The 16,393-nt window shown below is 52.4% G+C and overlaps 1 protein-coding gene across 3 annotated transcripts in view; it reads right to left on the minus strand.

The window, feature by feature from the left end:
• ARHGAP26 (Rho GTPase activating protein 26) overlaps positions 1-16,393 on the minus strand; it is a 126,924-nt gene that overhangs the window by 72,018 nt on the left and 38,513 nt on the right. The gene's annotated exons all lie outside the window — the stretch shown is intronic.

The following is a 16,393-nucleotide window of genomic DNA, read 5'->3' on the forward strand; positions in this document are numbered from 1 at the left end:
TGCACACAAAGGATGTTAACTTAGAGCAAAGCAGACGACTCCAATAACATCTCACAGCGTCACAGTAACACCTGGAAGGGGCCACCCAGGCAAGGAGTAGGGACCCATCCTCACCCCCAGGTACCTACAGCCTGACCAAGAGGGTTGGGCAAAGAGGAGAAGAAACGTCATTACTGTAGAGGAGCCTGAAACAAAGAAGGAGGTGACGCTCCCATGGCTGGGGCTGCATCCCAGACCCTCCTGTCCCCAAGCACCAGGGCTCTTCCCCCTGTCGCAGGCACTGCTACAGCTTGGCTACTGCAGATTAAAGCAGTGTTTCAGTAGATACAATAAAAGGGAGAAAAACTACAGCAGAAGGTTTTAATCACAGTTTGAGGACAATTCGAAAGCCCAGCGTAATGAAAACCGCAGCTGTGAGAAGATCAGCCTTCACACAGGTTGTACTTCTGAAGTTCAAAGTAAAATGTTTAAAAATCAAAAACCCTTCTCCAAGGCAGAGCCACAACAGAAACCCCAACCGGCGCCCGGTGGGCACCACGGGCCGGGCCGAGCGCGGCAGCCGCACTGGGCAGGACCAGGGGCCGCGGAGCTGGTCACCGGCCAGCTGTGCGAACACCCCCCTGCCCGGGAACAGCGCCGGAGCCCCTTCCAGCCTCCGTGTCGTCACGTGCTGCCTCCAGAAATAGCGAGCGGGGAAGGCGAGTTTCCGAAGGCGATGTTGATAGCAACGCGGGGCAGCAACGGCGACACGGCCGCGGGAGGGGGAGGCTCCGAGCTGCAATCAGGCAGGCGATTCCCAACCTGTCCCACCGCGGGCTCTCGATTAACAGTATTAACACTGAGGGTGGAGATTCAGAAGGGTGCAAGGGTCTGTGTGCTCCGGGTCCCTGCTGCTGGGATTTCCCCAAGGAGCCCCAGCAGAGGTTGGGACGCTGTGAGTACAATGTCCCCAAGGGAGCGGTGACCATGGTGCTCACCACGGGGACCCCAACACCAGCCCACATACAAACAAACAACAAACAGAAAACCAACACCACACCACACACACGACAAGGCTGTGTCACATAGCATGTCACCATTAGGCCACTTAAACACCTGCCTGCCTTGCAGGACACCAAAACGCGGGCTGTCCCTCTGCTCTCCTGCCACGGCCACGGTGCCAGCCCCGTGGAGAAGCCACCAAAGCTCCACAGACACCTCTGCAGTGACAATGGGGACACAAGCAGCTCTCGCCCCGCACGCCAGCTGACCAAGGGAGCGGAGCCTTGAACAATGAAATGAAGCTGTTCATTTGCCTGCTGCAGGTTGATCATTAATGGAGGGAGAGCTGTCCCTCGGCGCCACCCGCCGCAAGGCCGCAGCCGGAGGGTTCACATCAGCTCCGACACCCCAGACATGGGTTCACATCAGCTCCGACACCACAGACACGTTCAGAGAAGCACAAGTATAGAGGAGCAGCCCAAAACTGGGGGTTTGGGCACAGGCTGTGCCCTCAGTGCTAATTCCCACCCTCCCTGGAGCGTTTCCGTAGGAGCACCCTCCCCGGCACCCCGGGCACCCCGCGGTGCAACGCAAGACTAAGCAGAGGTTTTCGTTTGCCAGAGAGGATCTATCATCCCACATCTGGAAACTGGGGGATGATTCAGCAGCAAAACCAGCTGTAATCAGCAAGTGGGTTTTCCTCCAGGAACAGTGTTTATATCAAGAAAATAAAATACATTAAAAGAGGGAAGGAAACCAGCAGCGGGCTCCTCCGCCACTGCTGCTGTCTGGTAGCCATGAATTCGGCTTTCCCTAAAGAAGGTTTTCTCTCCAACCTCAGCCCCAGTCCTGGTTCCCACGCAGTCAGTCCCTGCGCTCCGCCAGGCTCAGCCCAGGCACACAGCTTAACGCTATATACCATAAAGGTTAACGCTATATACCATGCAGGTTAACATGACTTGCACCTGCCATGCTCCTGGCACAGGTTCGCTGTCTGCTGTCCTTGTCCCCGCCACGCAGCTCCAGTTATGGTACAAAGCACATCGCTACAGGGAAAAATGTGCATATTCGCTCTTCTAGGTTGGTTACACGAAACAATAGAGAGGTTGTTAATCATCAGAGGCTGTTCTTTAAAAAAAAAAGACAAAAGGACAGACAAGGAAACACAATATGCTTATGCCATTAATTGCAAATATGCACGCAGTGAAAAGGAAATTTCAGGCAGAGGTCAACTACACAACCATAAAACAAGGAGATACTGTCATCCTGCCTCCATCTTATTAAGGACAAACGTTTCATCCATTGTCAGTGTGTTAATCCATTAACACCACTCTATCGCATCAAGGTTTTAACCAGCCACAATTCTGTAACCCCATTTCCTTTTCCAAGGAAAACCTTACTTTTAAAAATAAATCCTTTTCCTATACTCGAGCCTTTTGAAACGAGAGATATTTTTAGGACAAGAGAGAGTTTCCAAGCCAGGAGAATAGTCCGCTGTGTCAGAGGCCCACGGGTGAGGCTCCAGCACCATCACCTGCCCCGCGGTCAGGAACGTGCCCTGTGTGCAGCCAGACGGGCTCTGGGTACGGCCAAGGTCCTTCCTGCCCAGGATGGACGGGTATTCATATTCCACTCTTTCCGAAGTAGCCTTGAATATATGCAGCGTAAAGCACAAGCACGCATTTTAAGATTAAGTCTCATCAGCAAGTCAGTCGGCTGACGGACCAACCTTCTTCCCTGTGAAAGGGCGCTGAATTTTAACAACATTGTTGCTATTCATTATACCCAATTCTCCATTGATCACTGACAAAAATCAAGTTACAGACTGTTCAGACAGGAGCATACGTTTCACCTGCAGCATCCTCCTCATAACTCCACCTCACTGTTATACTGTCAGTTCATCTTTACAGCACCATAGAAAATTATAAATCCAATGGCTTCTGCCAAGGGACATTCCCTAGCGCTCCCTGCGCTGCCCAGTTTGGGTGAGCAGGGTCAGCAACCCCGTCCAGAACAGAAAACCTCAGCATACGGAAGAACTCGGCCAGGCTGGGGAGACCTCCAGTAACCCCATAGCTATCCGGTTGCCGGATCTCTGTTCAGACAACAAGGGCCTTTGAAAGTCCCTGTGCAGAGCTGCCATTCCAGCAGCGGCTGCGAAGCCACCCTGAGCACCAGCGTTGCCGGGATGGACGTGCGGCACCACCACCACGTCTGTCCTGGGAGAGGTGCCGGGCAGGATGGGCGCCAGAGCGGGAGCACACGGCCTCAGAGAATCACAGAGTCATTTCGGTTGGAAAAGACCCCCAGGATCACTGAGTCCAACCATAACCCAGCCCTGGCACTGCCCCGTGTCCTCAGAACCTCACGTCCATCTGTCCAGCCCTCCAGGGACGGTGACTCCAGCACTGCCCTGGGCAGCCTGTTCCAATGCCCCACAGCCCTTTGGGGAAGAAATTGTTCCCAGATCCAACCTCAACCTCCCCTGGCGCAACTTGAGGCCGTTTCCTCTGCTCCTGGCGCTTGTTCCTGGGGAGCAGAGCCCGACCCCCCTGGCTCCAAGCTCCTTTCAGGCAGTTCAGAGATCAGAAGGTCTCCCCTCAGCTCCTGTTCTCCAGCTGAACCCCCAGGTCCCTCAGCCGCTCCATCACACTTGTGCTCCAGCCCCTCACCAGCCTCATCGTCCTCCCCAGAGACCTCTTGTGAGTAACTGCCAAGAGAAGAGAAAGGCAGGCGGACTTTCCCCCATCCAGCCCCTCTCTGGTGTGCCCATGCACCATCCCCACGCTGAGGTTTGCTGCCGGGGGACGGGGCCGTGACACGTGTGCCAGGGCGAGGGTGTGGGGATGCACATCACCAGGGGATAAAATACTGCCAAACACATGTATTTGTAGATGTTTTCCTGTTGTTAACACGCTCTGGAGAAAACAGACCTAAACCCAGATAGCTGCTCGTGAAGTAAAAATCTCCTTTCGCTTTTCAGTATTAGTCACTGACACAGGGTAGGAAATCAAAGAAAGCGTTTGCTGGGAGGTGAAGGGCCCGCGTCCCAGCGCCGCTTGTGGGAACAGGCTCAGCTCTAAAACTCACAAAACTGGGGCCAGTGACTAAACTTGGAGCCAAATCCCTGCCCTGCAGCACCGCAATCACTTTAACATCACGCTCTCGCTAATTAGTCCCATTTGATTGTATCTTCAGAGCCAAAATATCTTTACTAGGAACTTTCAGAAGCGATGTGTGTAGGAAAAATAAATATTAATCTAGGGGGAAATTCACAGAGCTCTGTGCCTTGGATTTAGTTTTGTAAATTCATGGTCAAATATCCCAAACAAAATCAGATCGTATCTTTTTTTAGTGGCAGCTGCTGCTGCTTCATTTCTGCAGAATCACGGCTACTTGGAGACTTCACCAAGGCCTTGACAACCTACTACTGAGAAATGCTGAGACTCACCTGTAAGTAATCCAGAAGCATCAATTGTATAAAAGCACAACAGAAATTGCAATTCATGGTTATTTTGACAGTTTCCTGCAAAATTCAAAGCACTCCCCGTGGAACCCTTGCACTTCGCTCAATTACCAACTCAATATTTAAGACAATTTGCCAAACAACAAGTTAATTCTTCCTGGTGAAATATATACACAAATACGCATACCAAATATACACTGTGTTTTGCAGAGGAAACAGTTGCCTCTAGCATCACGTAGACCAAAGGATGGGCAAAAGTACCACAGGCCGTTGTACCCACTGCAGTCCCGCCAGCTACAGTTCTCTCATTACCGCATATAAACACATATAAACCTCGCAGCTCTGGGAAATAGGAACATAAGCTGCAGATTTTCATAATCAAAAATCCTCCAAAAGCCACCACCCGTAGCTTACAATGCTTCTCCAGCCACCATTCATAGCCAGATGCCATCTCCTGCTTGCACACAGATAAACCAAGAAGAATATGATCCACTTGTCTTCCTCGTGATCCGAAATAAATCACACACGTGAGCATGCAAAGAGCCAACAGGTACATGGGTTGTTCGGGGTGAAACCGGGTTGTGCGAAAAGAAAAGGAAGTCACTGGGGTTTGGAAGAGGAACTAAGGAAAAATGATGTTGAGTAATTGTATATTTATTTCCTCATTTCAGGGTTCACGCTGGCTGCCCATGATGTCTACTAACCTCCCCAATAAATTAACAGTGCTTTCATACAGCAATTGCGTGTGTGCACACATCCTTTAATTGAATACACTACATTTCAGGTACCAAGTAGTTTGTCATTTAAAATTCAAAATATCCCAACCTAAGCTGTATCCCTTGGAGGCTGCACAGCACTCACAACAGTTCCCAAAATCTTCCAGGTTCCAACATCAGCACGAAATCCTGCCTAAATGGCTAAAATCTAGAGGAAAGAACTGCCCGGCTTCCCCGGGGCGGGAGGCGCAGTGGTTTACGGCAGCGTTAACCCACACCGGGGCCGGCAGCCCTGTGTCGCAGCCACACAGGGATTGTCACTGGAGAAGGAACCCACCATTTCAACCACCTGCTCCATGCCTGGCATGGGAGATTCCACCTTACACTCCTTTTACTAGTGCTGGGACCTGCCCTTCAAGCCAGACTTTCCATTTAGACTAAAACTACTGCCAAAATGGGCCAGTCCTGCCAGATTTCCTCGGTCTCCCCGGAGGAGCGTGGTGTTTGTAAAGCCCTGAGCAATAGGAGGAAATGCTGCAGAGTTATGCAATTTCCTTGTGATTCATATTCAGAAATCCTCAAAACAACCATGAGCGAGTTTTTCAGCTTTCAGCTCAGAAGATGCGTAAGCCAAGAGCATAAATAGAAATCATCATATTTCCTCAGAACTGGTGGTCCAACTGGCCTGCCAGCCACCCAAGGCCCGGTTGGGAAGACAAGGGCAGGAGGAGCACAGACATTTTATATGGGTGTTTTGCAACCTTTTTATAAAGGAAAAGGGAAAATGGGGTGAAAACCAGCAGGCGAGCTGGAGTCCAGCCCCTCAGGCTGGCTCAGGGGGTGCTTTTCATACCCGTTCAATTGCCCTACGTGAGGCAGCAGAAGACCCACCTGGAACAAGCCTTTTCTCTTAACCTCTTTCTCACTTGGACACCAACGATGCACCCAACCACTTCCCCGCAGTCCAGACCCTAAAGTCCTTGTGCCCTTCAGAGCACAACAGAAACTGAAACGCAGCAAGATCACTCCTGGGGAATATATTTCCAATCTTACGCAAGCAGATGGAAGCAACTGCTAAGGAAAAGGTTTATTAAAATTATCCTGCAATGCCTGGACAAAAGTCCCTTCTGGATGATGCCGTGCTCAGGTGCTCTCAGGAGAAGGGCAGAGAAGACCAGCTCCTGCCTTCCCTTAAAGCTCTGGCAGCACACAAAAATCCCTCTGCAGAACCATAGCAAAGGTGCGGGAAAGGACAACACACAGGTTTTCCATGGAGATCTTGGGTAACCCAAAGTGATTTCAAGACAGCAAACTTCATATTGAGCACATTCCGTTTAAAAAGGCATTATTTTGTTTCTACTGTTTTTGCCACCAAATGCTCCATTATTCCCACAGCAATTCAAGGGAAAAAGAAAGTGAAAAAACAGCATTTTCAAGCCTAATTTTAGCAGATATAGGTGGCACATTGCCTGCGAGGACTACGAGGAGTTACCTCCCCTATTCCTCAGACTGCTGCTGGGTGCCAGCGCTTCCAGGGACTCCCGGGAAGGCTCAGCCTGTGGGTTCCCAGTTTCTTCAGGTGAGGCACATTAGTGCTCACTTTTATTTTCATGTGGCTATTGCTGCCTTTTCTGCCCAAACTGGCCCTCCTGCGGGCCGGAGAGCCGCACGGCACACCGAACGTGCCGTGTCCTTGTGCCGGCTGTGCCGCGGGAGGTGGGGTGGCCCCGCTCAGCCTGGGGCAGCACCGCGCTCCGGGGTTTCACAGCTGGCTTGGGTGTTCTCACAGCACCCTGCAGCTGGAGGGAACCCCTGCGCAGCCGCACAGGCAGGTGGATCCAGCCAAAAATTAACCCAGCAGGCTGGTTATTAGTATCAGTATTACTGGGCAGTCACGGCAGCAGGACCAGGTTCCCAGCGCGGGCACACAAATGTTCGGTCCAGCACCAGAGATGCTGAACAGCCAAGGATGGAGAGGCTGGCAGGCTCACCGCTGCCCAAAGCTGCCCATGGAGCGAACCAAGGATGGAAACACACCCTTGGGGACAGAGGGAACCTCTCTGACCCTGCTGTCGTACCCCAAACCTGCCCACTGACACCCAGAGCTGCACATGATGAGGTGCGACGCCTCGACAGCCCCGCTGCAGGGACTACTCGCTCAGCCCCAGGTTCCCACCACGCTGCTCAGCCCCATCTCCACAGAGACCCATTGCCCAGGGTGAGCACAGGAGTGCCCGGGGCTGGGCCAGGGCTGGGGAGGGGGCGACACCATATATCCACCCCCTGCTGCAACTGGGAAGGGGAAAGAGGAAGGAAGTGAAAAAGCAAAGACGAGGTGGGCACAGGTCCGCAGCAGGCGGGATCCTGCGCACCTGCCGCGAGCGAGCCTGGCACGCAGCGCTGCGGAGCTGGGACGCGGCCCAGGAGCAGAGTGCCAGCCAAGCGCAGAGCAGGAAGGCTCATGTACAAAAAAGCATATTTCCTTGTTAAAGGCAGGACACCTGGCAACCTTGACGAAATCAGCCCTTGTTTCTGGCTCTGTCTTATCAACCCTGTTCTATTTTTGTCCGAGCGCCAGCTTTTCATACTACAAGCAGGATTTTCAGAGCTAGACTACACCATGTTGTGGCTGGAAATAACCTTCCTTGCTCTCAGAGCCAGAACGATATAGATAGGAGCAAGATCTTTCCCAGCCCACATCCCTGCAAGAGGAGGGGCGGAAAAAATACGCCTTGCTTCCCAAGTGAAAGACTTGGCAGGGCAGCAGGAACCCGCTGTGAAATGCTGGTTTATGTCATTCAAACGAGGGCTGTTCATTTGGAAGAGGGTGGCCCAGGGTCCCTGGCAGCTCCTTCCTTCCTTCCCTCCCAACCTACTGTTCAGCGCTGAACTAATGCATCCCAGTTGGAGCCACCCCCCCACCTCACTTCCCTCCTTCTCCCTCTCCTTCCAACACTAATTTCACTCAGAACTTACACTGATGCCTGAGCCTGATTAAAAGGAAAATAAAATGTCCATCAAAAGTGAAGCATCTGGGGGCTTGAGTCCTCTACACGGGTCTTGCTCTTCTGTCTTTCCAAGCTGAACTAAATGATGGTTCTAATTAAAAACAAGCCCACATTTTATTACAAGTACAGGCATTCCCAAGAGTCTCCAAAGCCGAAGCTGACCGGGCCACCCGCCAGCCATCTGGCCAGCGCCGCTCAGCGCCGCTATATAACCCACCGTGTTTGTCACCCAAGGAAAACGTTACCTGAGTCGACCTAAGGAAAAACTACCTGGGTCAAACTATCAACCTACCATGTTTAAATGGTCACGGGAAATCAAGCAGCAGACACTTTGGGGGAAAATACAAGGGGGCAGGAGGAAGCAATGGGGAGCAAAGCATGTTAGATACACAGCAGTCTTGAGAATAATGTAACTAAAGGTCAACTTGGTTTAGAAAAATACATTTTTGGAATAACTAAAGCACTTAAGGCTTCACAAAGCAGCATTTTTAAGCAAGTTCAGCAGAGTAGATACGCTCAGATCACTCAAGTGACTGATTAAAAGTGAAAACTTCTACTAGTTTCACAGCTTCCCGTAAGTTTCCTGGGATGCTTGAGCAACGACTTGCGCATCCTCCCTGGGCAGCTCTATGCGCTGGAGCCCGGCCAGCTCCGCGATCCCCGCAGCACACACGCCCTTCCTCCCCAACACGGAGTCTGAGCACAGCAAACCAACCTCCTTCGCAACGACACTGTCATCTTTATTTTTAAAATAACCGTAGCACAGACGTGCCCCGCGTTCCGCCTCTGTGAAAAGAGGCTTTACGCTGCCCAGCGTTCTCAACAACGGCTGGTGGTTTAATGCCAGTGCTGTAACATCCTGCCCCCTCCAAAACTGCAGCAGGACAGCTCATGGAATCATCAAATGCCAGGCTGGAAGGGACCTCAAGGATCATCTGGTCCAGCCTTTCTTGGCAAAAACACAGTCTAGACAAGCTGGCCCAGCACCATGTCCAGCTGAATCTTAAGTGTCCAGTGTTGTGGAATCCACCACTTCCAACGGCTGACTGTTCTAATCGTGAAAAATTTCCCTCTTGTGCCCGATCAGAATCTCCCCAGGAGTAACTTGTACCCATTATACCTTATCTTTCCCATGGATTCTTGTAAAAAGGGAGCCTCCCCCGTCTTTGTAGCCACCCTTTAAATACCGGCACATGGCGACGAGCTCTCCCCTCAGCCTTCATTTCCCAGGCTGAACAAGCCCCGTTCTCTCAGCCTTTCCTCACATGGCAGCTGCCCCATCCCTGGATCATCTCTGTAGCCCCCCCGGCCCCTCTCCAGCCTGTCCACAGCTCTTTTGCACAGTGGGGACCAGAACTGAGCACAGTATTCCAGGTGGGGGCTGACAACCCCTTTCCAGCCATGACCTGCAATTCCGCAATGCTAAAAACCTTCCTGGGAAACTCCTCACCCAGCACCTGGTGGGACCGTGGCAGGACAGTAAATCACTGCTTGAAACGAAACGCCAGGACCAATAAAGGAGGAAATAAAGAAAGAGGGCAGTTTTGCAACTGATTGTATGATGAACCACTTAGTTTAATTTTTAATTTATAGTAGAAACAAATTAACAGTCTACTCAAACTGGCAGAGAAGTTTGTTCTACTAACGTGGAGCTATTCCCTGAATTTCTACGTGTTGCTTGAATTGTCTTTCAAATAGTTCAAAGCAGAGGTGACAGGAGAGCAGAGAGGAAAGGAAAGCACGCACAGTCTCTTTGGTCCTTCATTGCAATCAAGTGCTTTGTGCCCCCCACAGAGGTGGCCAGCACAGCTGGACAGATGCAGCTGGAGGCAGCATAACAGCATCACTTGATGCAACCGCTCTGCAACCTTTTCTTCAGCTGTTTCGTCTGTCCAGGCCCAGACTTAGGAACAAGTTGCCACACAGGAGCGGATCTATCCCGCTCACACGCCGCACTCGTGGCCAGCCCGCTGCAGCTCAGGCTGTTCAAGCAGCTTCCCCAGGGAAACTCAAGTCGCCTCTCAGCACCTCTCACCTCCTGGCCCGAACCCAAGTGAAAGAAAAGCACGTGCTGCAGCGGGGCCGGTGGGGGTCCCACAGGAGATGGGTGTTGTACCATGTCCTTGCATCTGTGACCTGACCTGCACTCAGATCCTCGGCGGGTTTCCCTCGGTGGGTGTCAGCAGCGAGATGACACGATAGGAGACAGGCAGCTGCCAGCGCCTCCCCAGCAGAACAGTATCTCCCAATGGGAGAGCAAAACCCACCTCGTGTCATAGGACTCGCCATCTTCCTCTCCAAGTAAAGCCCAGCTTCTACCGCCCTATTGCGCAGCCCAGACCACAATGAAGAGAGCTGCGGCAAAGCTGGCTGCAGCAAAGAAGGCATTAAAAAATGGTGAGGCTCTCATGCACAAGAGATGAAAACCAGAGACAGCAGCCCCTGCTCTGCTCCTGGACAGCCCCAACAACAGCACTAGAAGAAAGAGGTCACAAACTTTCTCAAAGTGGGTGTGACAGCAGTTTTAGGTTTCTAGAACAGTCAAGAGGGCTCTTTAATCTTTTTAAGATGACCTAGAACGCTTCTCTCAGTATTTTTCTCTTTATGACCCAAACAGCTACTTAAGCAAAGGACAAAAACCTGACAACCTGCGGCAGGAGTGATTCTGGCTGGGTGAGCCACCGAGGCAGCATTTGCTGGAGCCGCTCCTAAGAGCCTCAAGTCAAGGCTTAGGACCTCACTGGCTTAAGTGCTTTAGAAACAAAACAAAAGCCTATAAACCCAATATAAAGTTACTAATGCTATAGGCTTAAAATAGGTTACAAAACAGGAGACGGAGAAGAAGGGAACAATGGTTAGAGCATGCGATATGTGACAAATCATCATTCGGCCTGAAAGCTCAGGCCGATTCTCTGAGGATCCTCTTCTACCACCTCGGCCCCAAAAAAAGACAACTTTTCTGGGCAAAAATCCTGAACTGGGAGATAGAAGAAAAGCCAAGCGGGAGCTGTGCTGGGCCAGGCTGTGCATGGCTCCGCTGCGGCACGCGTCTCACCGACACTGGTGTTGCGGTCGGAGGCGGCGCGGACGCGGAGCCAGAGCGGGCGAGACTGCAGCTCCGTGCAGGGGAAGTTCCCTGGGCTGTCTGGGTCGGGGAGCAGGGCAGAGGCAAAGAGAAAAGCAAACAACAGAAACTTAGAGAGACTGAGAGGAGGCAGAGTGGGGGGAAAACGTTCTGCTCAGCAAAGACAGAGACAAGGAGATGGAGAATCAGCAACTGGAATGAGTCAGGTCATGGAAAACAGAACAGAAATAAAGAATTTGCCATTAGCAAACAAACCCAGACAGGAAGGCCACAAAAAAACCCTTAAAGATAAAACAGAGACAAATAAGCACCTATCTCTGGAAAGCCCACAGAAACATACGACTGTGGGACTGAGCGGCGTAAAAGATTGGCGTGGAGATTCTGCGAGGAAACAAGCTGAGGAGACAGACACGGACCAAACCCCCGAGAGCACCCAAAGAGCAAACTCCGACATCTCACCCTTGTGCTCTATCATGCAAAGAGAAACCAGCCAAAGACCACCATCTGTAGTCAAAGGTGTTCTGGGTGAGGATTTTTCTCCTGTCTCTAATAATCCACTTTTCTCAGTGACGACTGATTTCCAGCTAGCACACCCAAAGGAAAGGGCTGCTGATGTTATCGGCAGGTCCTCGAGTCCCATCTGATGCTGGTGCGTCCGAAGCACCTGCTGGTCCCTCTCTCCACCAAAGAGGTTTTGTTCTCTGCTGGAAACAGCTACAGAGGTAATGAGTGCAGTACCAAAACCAATAAAGAAGAAAGTGACCCCCAAGGAGTCGGAGATGAAATGAATTAAAACAATAAAGCAGATCTGCAGCTTCCAGTGAGTCTCAGTGCAATAGGAGAAGGTTGGGAAAGCGGGTGGTCAGTGCCCAACGTCCCCTGTGGTGGCACGGGTGTTGGGACTCAAGTCCTTCAAGTTAATTCATTTTTTCAATGAGCCAAAGTGACAGGAATGCCAAGGTTGAAAGCACTGGATTGAGTTCAAAAGACATCATTTCCACTGGGAAATTAATCTCTCACCATTTTGTATAATTAGACAAGGAAAATGAAAAAACAATTTCAGAACGAATTCCCCGAAGCAATATCGGAGGAGGCGGCGGGAGGCGAGGGTGCTGCGTGTCGGGCAGGAATGCAAGGCTGGGCTTGGTTGTTACGCCGGGGTTCGCTCCTCAAGCACGGCGCCACGTTTCCAGAGCAGCAATGCCGAACCTGCGCCAGTGCCGCTGAGCGGCTCAGACAGGGAACCAGGACCAGGACCGGGGCGGTGGGAGCTCCAGAGGAGGGGAAACGCCATGGGTCTCGGCGGTGCTGTGCAGGGCTGCCTGCCAGCAGCCCCCATCTCACTGCTGTTCCTGTCCCCAAACCAAACGCCCACCACCACGGGCCGGCTCCCAGGGGGGCACTGGCCCTGCCACAGCGGGACACCCCGGCATCCAACACAGGGACTCCAGCAGGACCCCCAGGGCCAAACTGGAGTGACATGAGATGGTAGCAGAGGCCACCATGGAAAAGCCCAGCCTCAGGCCTGGAGGCTATGGAGGGACAGGGACCCCCATGGCTGGAGAGGGAGAAGCTGAAACCCCCTACAAGATTTAAAGGTCTGGGCTCATCTCCCCTCAGTTTACTGTGATTAAATGCTGCCTGCCCCCAGAATTATCATTTGCTCGTTTAGGGGCAGCAGAAGGAAGACGGAGGAACGAGAAGAGAAATGGCTCTAATTCTGGGCTGTGCTGGGTTTTGGGGACCAAACTGGGCAGCAAGCACTGTCCCCAGCCCGTGCCGCACAGGCAGCCATGGCTGAGCACAGGAGCCGGTGACAGGCACGGGCAGCCCGGCTCGGGGGACACATCACCCCCCAAACACACAGCACCCCGGACGGGTGGGCCACGGCAGCCCCAGACCCCATAGAGCCGTGGGGGCGCAGGGGGGCTGCCCTCGCCCCGGGACACCAGTGCGATGAGCGGGCTGGTCTCAGCTTGCCATCTAGTGGAGAGCGCCCGCACGGCCGCCCCCCACCATTTTGTGCTGCCCGCACGCCTGCAGCGCTGGGGGACGAGGATGACGCTCCGCACCCAACGAACACCCAGGGTGCTCCATGGCCTGGTCACCCAGTGCTGGGGCGGCCACCGCAGCCCCAGCGAGGGTCATGGTGGCCTTCACAGCCACAGAGACGAGGAGGAGCTGAGCTGAGTCACGGCTGGGAGCCTGGAGGCGGCAGCAGAAAGGAAATCGAAGCCTTCACGCCCACCATGATCCGTCTGATGGCCCCGAGCTTCTGCTGCCTGCAAGCGAGAGCCCTCAGCACCCGCAGAACCGGGCAGTGCCAGAACTGCACCAATGAAAGGCTCCGGGCGCTCGTGCAGGTTCTCAGACACACTGACCTCACCTGGCACCTAATTCAATTAGGCTAATAAACAACAGACCAGTGTTAAACTCCAGGATGACCCATAGCTACAGGTGGCAGCCAGGTCTTGACTCAAGGCTAAGGAAGAGTTTGCTTTGGGTTCAGACGGAGGGAGAGAAATTAAGGATAAGACAAATGAAGCACGCTGCTGAAGCGGCGGCCGGGAGCGGGCACAGGGCGCTCCTTGCCCAGGCAAAGGAGTGGCACATCGAGGCAGTAGAACGCTTTCAGCGAAGGGCTGCTGGTGCCACCAGCACCAAAACAGGAGCAGAAACCTCATCTGCTTTCTGGAGGATGGTGCTTCATCACCCAAGGAGTGCCAAGAAGAACAGAGCCGACCCCAGGGAGGTCACAGGACAAGACCCAACAGCCTCCACAGTGCTGCCTTGCCATTCCGTGCCCAGCCTTGAGCTTCCCGAGCCACACAAGGGGCTTTGTACTTTGTTCTTGCTTTTGTGAACTTGCAGATCATGTCAAAGAACTGCAGAGAGGGTACGGGGAGCAGAGAAGGAAAGGAGACAGCACTGCTGATGTGTCACCAGAGCCCTCCCGCCCTGCGAGGGCACGAGAGCGGCCGCTCGTCCCCAGCCCGTGGTGCAGCACTAACAAAGCCAGTTCCGATATGAAATGCTGGCAGTATTTTTATAGACTTGTATTGCTTTAAAGAATGAAAAAGAAAACCATAACAAACAGAGCAAAGGGCAGCACGATGCGAGTGCCAGCACAGCTCTGCTCAGATCCCCTCCGTGTCTTATTTCCTCTGACAGGATCACAGGTGGTTGCATTTGCCATTTAACACTAACTTCTCCATCACCAGCCCAGGTTATGGACAACAGACTAACTAACACAGCTCAACAGGGATGCGATCTAACACGCTTCATATCCTTAACTCTCTATGCACCCTTACATTGCAAGGCTCGCTTTCATTGAGAAATGTTTTCACGTCCCCAAAACTTCAAACCCAGTACTACGCTCTGCCCGTCCTGATGTGAGAAGGATTTCTAGGATTCCCAGCTTGCTGGGAAGGGAACAGCAGGAGCTGCCGACACCAACACCTCTCTCTTGGCTGGCATGCTTGCTGCAGACTTGGCAAGCAAAGCCACAACCTTACTAAAAAGCTTATCTTGTTCAGCTCTTTGCCACAAAGCAAACAGCCTAATTTGTGCCTCTCTTAATCCTCCAGCCTACTGCAGCTGCCACGAGCCAGCACGGCTTTGCTTCTTCACTCAGGCTCCGACGGAGCTCCAGAATCACTCTGGCCTCCACCATTTACATTTGCAAACTGCATCGCCAGAGGAGAAAAACCATAGGAAACTTCTGAATATCCTAACAAAAATGAACAAACTGCTCCGTTACAGAGTTAGCGTCTTCTCCTATTGCAAGCCTCCGTAACATAAAAGAAAACCCTAAGTCAACACAGCGTTTTTAGCCAAATTAATAACAAGTGGAAAGAGTTAACAGACTGATGATAGCTATCTGGAGACTGCTTCAACTGTAATATCTATAATAAATCTTTTCAAGTTGTGACAAATGTCTTGGCTAATGCAGCCCACATTCTACGTTCAGATATTACTAAAATGTAATACAACATTTGGTTTTAGTTTTTTAATTATAATTAAGAAACAAACTCCAGTCCACTTCAATCACTCCCCAGCCTGAATTTGCACATGGAATTACTGTCCCCAGCATGCCAACCTTTCCCACACTCAATATTCAAATCAAAGGAAAACCAGACTTTCTTTCCAGTAGGGGTTTTCTGGTTACAGAAACACAGTCAAAGTGCAGAATGGGTATTTCTAGGAGTCCAAAGGTTAAATCCTTGTCCCTTGCTCAAGGAAATCTCTACGGAGAAGGTAACATCCCACACTCTGGTGTTGCAAGATAAGAACCCAAACAGAACAGACCAACAGCTCCACTTTGATGGATCAAGGAGGATAACTGAGGACAAGCGGCTACCTTGTCTGTCAACACACACCATCTCTGTCAGTAAAACGCCCGTTGGATCCATTTCCATACAGGCTCCATTCCCAGAGCTCCCACACCACACCTGGAAAGCCAAGTTTAAACGCCATTAGCATTTAAGTGCCAAGAGGCATTGCGTTAATGTTCAGTAACCATCCTTGGCCTGCTGGATGAGCAAGATATCCCAAACTGATGGGCATGATAGGGAAGAACAGAAACAAGCAGGCGGCAGCACGAAGACCTGTGCGTGTTTTTGAAGGAGTTCACACAACCAGATTCTGAAACAGGATAATCCAGGCAGTCCTGCGCTGGTTACTCCACAGCTCCTTTTGTGTGTGCAGCACTTGACAAGCACGCAAAGTCTCTGGCTGCGCTTCTGCAACCCAATCCTAACAGACCGGCTCTGCCGCTCTGCCAAATGCTGCTCGCAGCAGCAGGTCAGAACGCAACGGGACAAGCGTGTTGGTGCAGCTCCCGCGGCGGGTACCAGTCTGTGGCAGCGGGGCTGCGCTGGGACGGGACACCCACCGCCCCACAAGGACTGTCCTCTCTGCCTCACGCCCAGAGGCACAGACACCCCTCCAAAAACGTACGGGCCGCCCGCAAGGTTCCGGATCCTGCTACGCTTCTGGCCGCACCGAGGCACAGAGGCCCATGGTGGGGTCTCGCTCTGCGTCTGCTGGTCGCTGGACGGCTGCCATGCCGACACTGCGCAGCGCCGCGCAGCCGCAGGCCGCACCAGCGCCGCTCCGGCCAGCTGAGCCCCCTCGA

The sequence above is a fragment of the Columba livia genome, chromosome 14 (genome assembly GCF_036013475.1).
Source record: "Columba livia isolate bColLiv1 breed racing homer chromosome 14, bColLiv1.pat.W.v2, whole genome shotgun sequence".
NCBI lineage: Eukaryota > Metazoa > Chordata > Aves > Columbiformes > Columbidae > Columba > Columba livia.